This window comes from Solanum dulcamara, chromosome 3 (genome assembly GCF_947179165.1).
Source record: "Solanum dulcamara chromosome 3, daSolDulc1.2, whole genome shotgun sequence".
Taxonomy (NCBI): Eukaryota; Viridiplantae; Streptophyta; class Magnoliopsida; order Solanales; family Solanaceae; genus Solanum; species Solanum dulcamara.
The window spans coordinates 52,239,469-52,247,873 of record NC_077239.1 but is presented as its reverse complement, the minus strand read 5'-3'; positions in this window follow the sequence as shown (position 1 = coordinate 52,247,873).

The following is an 8,405-nucleotide window of genomic DNA, read 5'->3' as shown; positions in this document are numbered from 1 at the left end:
AATACATATGGAAATTCATTAACTACCAAAACTGACTAAAGATTCAGTTCTTCGGCTTTTAAATCATGCACACAAACCAGATGATAAATATAACCCTTTCTTACCATCTTCCTTGCCTTGAGGTATGAAATAAACTTACCCCTCGGCGATGTTGTATTGCCCACCCATTCTATGATAGGCTCTCCTGGAAAATTGAAATCAAACTACTTTTACTCTATAATTATCATTAGCATAAAAAGAAGCTAACCAATCTATACCCATAATAACATCAAATTCCTTCATATCTAACTCTATCAAATCGGCCTTCGTATGACGACTATATATAATCACCGAACAATCTCTATATACTTACTTGGCTATAACAGAATCTCCTACTGGTGTAGCTACCTCAAATGGTTCTATCAATTCAGGTTTTATTCTGATTCCTCCTGAATCCCCTATGCTATCAAATCTCTTAGCTGTGAACTGTGGGTGTGCACTATGGGCTGGCTAAGAAGGATACCTACTATACTGTTGAGGTTATCCTCCTCGAAACTTACCAGAATAACCAGCCTATCTAGCTCTATTACACTGGCCTCGGTCATGATTTCTATCAGGATGATACCCTCTGTGCCGATCCTTTACCCCCTGTGCATATGTCTGTACCCAAACAATATACATACCTGGCTGATAAGCCATTAACATACAGTTATCAATCAAATAACGATCCAGCCCCATCACATATAAAGCACTTTATCAGCCATATTAGTTATAATAGTGGGCGCATGTCTCGCCAACGAATCAAACTCAAGTCTATAATCTCTAAAACTTCTGCCATTCTACCTCAAATGTAAGAATCTATCTACTCTGGCTCATATCATCTCCGAAGGTAGAAAATGGCCAAGGAAGGCCTCCAAAAACTCGTTCCACATCATTGTAGGTGTACCCTTACCCCTAGACAACTCCCAGGACTCATACCAAATAACAACTACATCACGCAATTGATATGAAGCTAACTCCACAGTCTCAGTTTCAGAAGCCCTAATTATCCTCAATGTACGTTGCACCTATCGGATAAACTCCTATGGATCCTTCGTGGGCTTTGACTCGTAGAACTCTAGGAGGGTTATAAACTATTATGTCTGTCTGCATAATCAACTCCTAATCCATGCCTGCGAGCCTGTGTTTCTGCTAATCTGGTTAGTAAATGAATATCATCTCTCATGGCCCGATCCTCTGCCCCTGCTGGGGAGGTAGAGGCTCGGGTACTGGGGCCTCAGGATCTACAGCTGCTCTAAGCTCCTCTAAAGGGGGAGACGTAGTGGAGCTCGCAGACTAGAGCACAATTTTGGGCGTAGACTGGGCACAGGCCCTAGTAACTCTAAGGGTCTGGCTGGTTTCCCCTGCTACTTACTTGCCCTTTTGGGCTGCTGTCACTTTTTTCGTAGGCATCGCCTTAAACATAACAATCCTGTTAGGGAGAAATTATCCTGATAATATAGCTCTATCGCACAATTTAAAGGAAAAAGAAAGTATAACATCCTAAATATCACGTAGCATCCTATTTATAGATGTGGTACACAAAACACTGATAAACAAGACTCTACTAGACATGATCTATAGATACTCCGAGAATGAACTGCTCTGATAACACTTCTGTCATGACCCAACCCCATAGGCCATGACTAATGTCCGAATTGGACACTCATATACATGCCTATTATCTATAATCAATCGGCAACTGAACATGATATGGGCTTTTTATGGGTAACACTTAATATCAAAACTGTCACTTGTATATATACCGATATTACCTGTCTCCTAAGGAGTTAAAATTTTCGAAGATAGGATAGCATAATATGCAAACCGACAAGGCTACAAAATATTACACATCCCAAAATAAAAATTTACATACGTAAGCCAACAAGTCTGCCACTCTGAATGGAAAAATCCTAAAGCATAAGTCATACTAGTAAAGGCGAATGACATTTATATGCAACCCACCATGTGTCTTTAGACCTCTAAGAGAATTAACAAAAACATATGATGGGGCAGAGCCCCACCGTACCCCTAAATATACAAATATATATATATATATATATATATTATAAGGATTGGTACCAAAAGCTTAGGCTCCGAGACAATAGACCACTTCAAACCCGCTGAGTAGAATCCTAAGCTAGCGGCTCTCCAAAATGAGTATCTTATGGGCATAAAATGCAACTTCCCTCCCCCAAAGAAAGAAGGAGTCAGTACGATATATGTACTGAGTATATAAATATAAAATATACTAAGAAAAATCATATCTGAAGTAGAGGTTTCAAAAGAGAAGTATGATACTCAAGAAGTCACTGTACCTGTGTCTTATGAAATAAACTCATGCATGCTTATATCATATATCATAACCGAACCTTTAGGAACTCGTTGAATCCATCATATATATATATGTATATATATATATCATATTTAGCTTATCATGAGGTCGGCGCCATCATCATATACTCAGGTCATATCATATATATATATATATATATATCTTACCCGGCTTTCGAGTGAGGGACTCGATAAATAATGCAGTGAAATTGTGCAAGAATACATACCCATCCCGGGACTCGGTGAAAGACACATTAATACATGCACGACAGAGTAGTGAGTAACCATATACATTTAAATCATCATTTAAGACTTAATGGAATAATCAAAACGAACCATTGTTTGAAAATTAAGATGATAGTCATTTCAAGTAACCTTTGGTTGCCATTATAAATTATGCCAAATATAAATTATATCGAAGTATGACCTATACTAAAATATGACTTATATCAACTAGGGTGGCTGAAATCATACACATGATTCAAGACATACCGATATAAATTCTGAAAATTAAGAACATTCACCATCCTAATATCTCTAAGAATAAGAGCTTTGTTGGAATTCTATGCATTTGTCGTCTGTTCGTTACATAAGATCATGCCAAAAGAAAGAAAGGTTAGCTTTACATACCTGGATGTATAACTAATGTCCAATGGCTATGGCTACTCTTTATGTTGATAAGTCTACAAATAAGAGAGTAGCACTATAATTAGGAATTCTAATGAAAATTGGGCAGCATTTTCCTTACAATTCGTACTTCCGGATTAACTCCAAAACAGACCAAACAATGCATAAATTCAGCACCATTTACTTAAAAACAACAAACACCTTATTCACAAGTTATATACCAATAAATTTCGTCACAACTACTTCAAAAATGACCTTAAAACAGCCCACAGCCAACACATGTCGACAATAATATTAGCAGACAAATTTCTGTCTCCAATTAGTTTTTGTAATTACTTCAATTTAACCCATACAAATATGTTATTCTACTTCAACCTAATTTTACACATCCTTTGTAGTTTACACCTTAAACATTACTTAATCATATCATGCACAAAAACAACATCTAATAGCTCCTACATAATTTCACAACACAATAGAATATTTGAACTCAAAAATCCTTACACCAAAAACATGTAAAACCTCTTCTCAATTCCTTGTTTAAAAACACCAAAAATGAGGAATAAACCTTCCCTTAACATCTTTAATTACCTTATTTAGACTTATACAACAATATACTAAATCATTCTTCTCAAAACAAACTAAAGATCAAAGTAATTCTCAAAAGTTAGAAACCAAAATTTTTGGACAGCTTTCCAAAATATTTAGATTTATGTTTCCAATATTTATAGCTTGATTCCAATGAATTACATGGAAAAATCAAGTTAAAATAATAAATAATTAACTTACCTTAAACTTGGAGAGTTTTTTGAAGTTCAAAGAGTGTTGGGACGTTATTGGATAGGTTTTGAGATAAGGGAGAAGTGGGAGAGAATTCTGGAAATTTTTGTGAAGTGTAAATGCTGAAAATTGCCTGATCTTTGTCCCCTTTTAATTGGACTCTTTTAGATCCGTTTTTGGGCTAATTTTTGGACCAAAAATAGTTTATTATGTGGAAAATATATTAGGCTTTTGTACCAAAAAAATTATTGGAGTTTGACAGCCCAAAATCCTCATCCATTCCACCAACAATGGGCTTTCCAGAAAAATTTCAGAATTGGGTTTTCCCACAATTCACTTGTATTGGACCAACAATAAGTCATTACATAGCTTAATAGTACCATATAACCAACCATTAAATTTACACCATGTTCAAATCTTAATACCTCTTACTTCAACTTACTACTCCTCTTAGAATTAAAAAAAATGACATGCCACCTTTTAAAATTTTAAACCATTGCCACACTTTCAATCCATTTCCAACCAATAAATTCCCCCTACAAGTCATGGTTTCTCATATATGTATGAATATTCCACACTGAGTACAATATACTAAAACGTTAGCAAATAAAAAATACGGGGTATTACAAGATGACCATAAGTCTATACATGTCATAAGTAAGAAAAGGAAATGGGATGTTGTCCCCGAATCATGGGAACTCACCAAATATGTAGACTTCAATGATCAAACTAGCCACGTATAGGAGAGTGTAGAGCAACGCCGGTCTCTACATGGTTATATCACGTCAGAAAAAGAGTATGCGTTAGTACTTTGAATGTACTATGTAGATAGGCATGCATGAACTTTAAAAAAACATTAGAACAACAACATAGTATGAAATATGATACAATGCAAGCATAATAAATCTTGTACATAACATTTGAAACCTTTATTTATGGGTAGATGACCATAACCGATATTTACGACTATGCCAACTATTATATTAAATCAAACATTAGCCCCTACATTGGCACAGGGAGACGACTTGCTTGGTAGAACTCCATCAACTTTAATGATTTATTTAACTTCAAGGGCTATTTGTGGATCTACTAGACTAAGACTTCAAGGGCTCTTATATTGGCGCATAGTTAATGCAACATGAGACTTTACTTAAGCACCCCTTAGGTCGATTTACCATCTACATGCTACGTTCGGTGCTAGGTCAAATTCAATGGAATAGTTCATATAGTAATAACATAGTAATTTACATAACTTTAGATCATCAAAATATCAATCAGTAGAATAACTCATTAAAACCATTCATTTTATTCACACAAGTGAGAATGGGACTTTCACAAGTGGAATCCATTCTTTGGCTAAAAAGCCCTTTCATCATCATTCAATCAATCTTTCATTTCATAAGACTCCCTTTATTCATAAATAGTTTTTTTCATAAAATTTTATTTGGAGGAAAAGTTTCAACTCAACTTTATTTCAACATAATGAAACTAGATGGGTTCATTTCATTCAACCTGCAAATACATTTAAAATAATGCTAGCATGCATGAGAGTGGTGGACATTCATCAATTCAAATATCTTAAAACAACCCACCAATACACTTTAAAGCTACTTTCATGCCTTCCTATAAGAACCTTGATAAATCTTTCATTTAGGGAACTTGAGAGTCAGTATAGACTAACATAGCTAAATAAACTTTAGATAAGCAATAATCCATACATTTGAAATAATAATATAGAAATCCATAATATTTCACCATTTAAAAGTGAACTATTTAGTTGAGAACATATTTGGGCTCCATGGGTGGAAGAACCCATGATTGGGACCCACATACCTTGGGGAAATACTCCTTAATGCAAACTTCAAAGAAATGGAGACTTGGTCTTCGTGGAAGGAAACCTAGCTTTCTTGATGAAGAGGAAAACTTGATAGAATTTGAGAGGTTAGGGTTTGGGTCTTAGAACTTGAGTGAGATTAGATGAGTTTAGGAAGGCTTTGGTTCTTTTAGATAGGTGAATTCTTTCCCTCAAAACTACCTCACTTTATGTTAAAACACAAGAAAAGAACAAAATGTCCTTTTTAAATATCTGGTCGGACTGGCTTCACGGGGACCCTTCATGGTCCGTGGTGGTGTCCTGTGATGATTGACTTAGGAAAATATTTTGGAAGTCTACAGGAAGTGTCTCTGAACTTCCTGTACATAGACCTTTTTTGGTCCGTGAACCATGGCTGTGGTGCAGGTCCTGCAGGAGGCCTTTATAGTGACCACCATTTGAATATACCACTGTCCATGAAGGGCTTCACGTCCTTCGATGGTCGTCTATGTACCTTGCCTTGGGAAGTTTACTGGGGCCTTAGGGGAGGAGTTACTACGGAAAGCTTCACAACCCAGGGTTCTCACAATGGTCCTAGTCCCTTCCATGTAAGTATGAGTCTCTAAATCACTACCACGGTGGCTCACCAAGAGGCTTGGTGTGTACCACGGCCCATGATGTCCTTCCATAGTCGACACTTGGAGCCAATTTTGATTTCTTTGCACTTTCATTCTTTGTTCCTCATTTTAGGACTTTCCAATTTTCTATGGTCTTACAATATCTCCCCCTTGGGAACATTCATCCTCGAATGAGAATTATTAGCATAGAAAAATACATGACATGAGGACTAGCAACCCAACATGAATACAATGACACTTGAAATGCATCAAACATGAGATCTTTAAACTTAGCATAAAACATGAATTTAAAATTCAACTTCATGAACATGCATGCATATGAGGGCTTAGGAAAATGGAAACATAGGAGTCTTAAATATTTTAGCATGAATAACTTAGTACCTTAGGCTTGAGTAGAATGAAAGAGATGAGGGTAACATTTCATAATATCTGCTTCCGCTTACTAAGTAGCACTTTCAACTTGTTGATTTCTCCAAAGTACTTTAACGGATGCAACTTCTTTGTTCCTCAATCGTTTAACTTGCCTATTCAAAAATTTTATTGGGAACTATTCATAGTTCAAGTTCTCTTCAACATTCAGTACTTCTAGAGGGACAATTGGAATTCGGATCACCCACACATTTCCTCTACATTGACAAATAAAACACCGGATGAACCATAGTCTTTTCCAAAGGCAATTCCAACTCACAAGCAACCTTACCAGCATGTTCCAAGATTCTATAAAGCCGTACATACCTACAACTTAATTTTTCTTTCTTGCCAAACCGAATTACACCCTTTATTGGTGAAACTTTCAAATATACCTAATCATCCACATTAAACTCAAGATCCCTTCTTCTAGTGTCAGAGTAGGGCTTTTGATGACTTTGATCCATCTTCAACCTTTCTCTAATGAGTCTCACTTTCTCCATATCATCTCACCTACTTTGCATCAACCAACCGGAGATCTACATCATCTCCCATACAAGGCCTCAAATGGTGCCTTCTCAATGGTTGAGTGGTAACTATTATTGTAGGCAAACTCAATAAGTGGTACATAATCATCCCAACTTTCCTTGAACTCCAACACACAAGCTCGTAACATATCCTCTAGAGTTTTGAATGTCCATTTGGGTTTCCTATTGGTGTGAGAACAGAATGTGGTGGTTAGCATCACCTTGGTAGCAAGACCCCTTTGGAATGATCTCAAAAAGTGGGAAGTAAATTGGGTACCACGATTCAAAATAATCAATAAGGAACACAATGCAACCTCACAAATTCTCGAATATACAACTTAGCATAGTCCTCAGAGTTATAAGATGTATTGGTCGATAGAAAGTGAGCTGACTTAGTCATTCTATAAACAATTACCTAAATCAAGTCATGGCTTTTTATAGTATGAGGAAAACCTACTACAAAATCCATATTCATATCTTCCCATTTCCAAGCGGGAATTTCGATGTCTTGGGCTAGGACCCCCGGCCTTTGATGTTCGGCCTTAACTTGTTGTCTTTTTGACACTCGGTCACAAACTTTTCTATGTCCTTATTCATGCCATTTCACTAATAGAGCACCTTTAAGTCTCGGTAAATTTTCATTGAACCGGTATGTATAGAGTATAAAGAATTATGAGACTCATTCAAAATCAAACTCCATAGGCCATCCACATCCAAAACACAAAATCAGCCTTGGTAGTGAAGTACCCCATCTCCCCCATATGAAAAGACCTCTACTATCCTTTATTTCACCAACTTCTTTAACTCTATAAAAGTCGGTTCAAGGACTTGTTTGGAATTAACATCCACCACCAAAGATAATTCATATCCATTATGAACAATCACACCACCATCATCGAAACCACTCAACTTTACCCCTAGTCTAGCCAATCGGTGAATATCCTCTATTAATTCCCTATTTCCTTCATCAACATGAGCCACACTCACCATAGGCACTCTACTAAATGCATCTACAACCACATTGGATTTACTCGGATAGTAATGCACACTCATGTCATAGTCTTTGAAGATTTCTAGCCATATCATTTGCCTTAGATTGAGGTCCTTTTGAGTAAATACATATTATAGATTTTTGTGGTCGGTGAGCACGTTTCATGTACTCCATAGAGGTAGTGCCGCCAAATCTTTAAGGAAAATAGAATGGTCGCTAACTCAAGATCATGAGTAGGGTAGCTACGTTCGTGCACTTTCAGTTTTGTA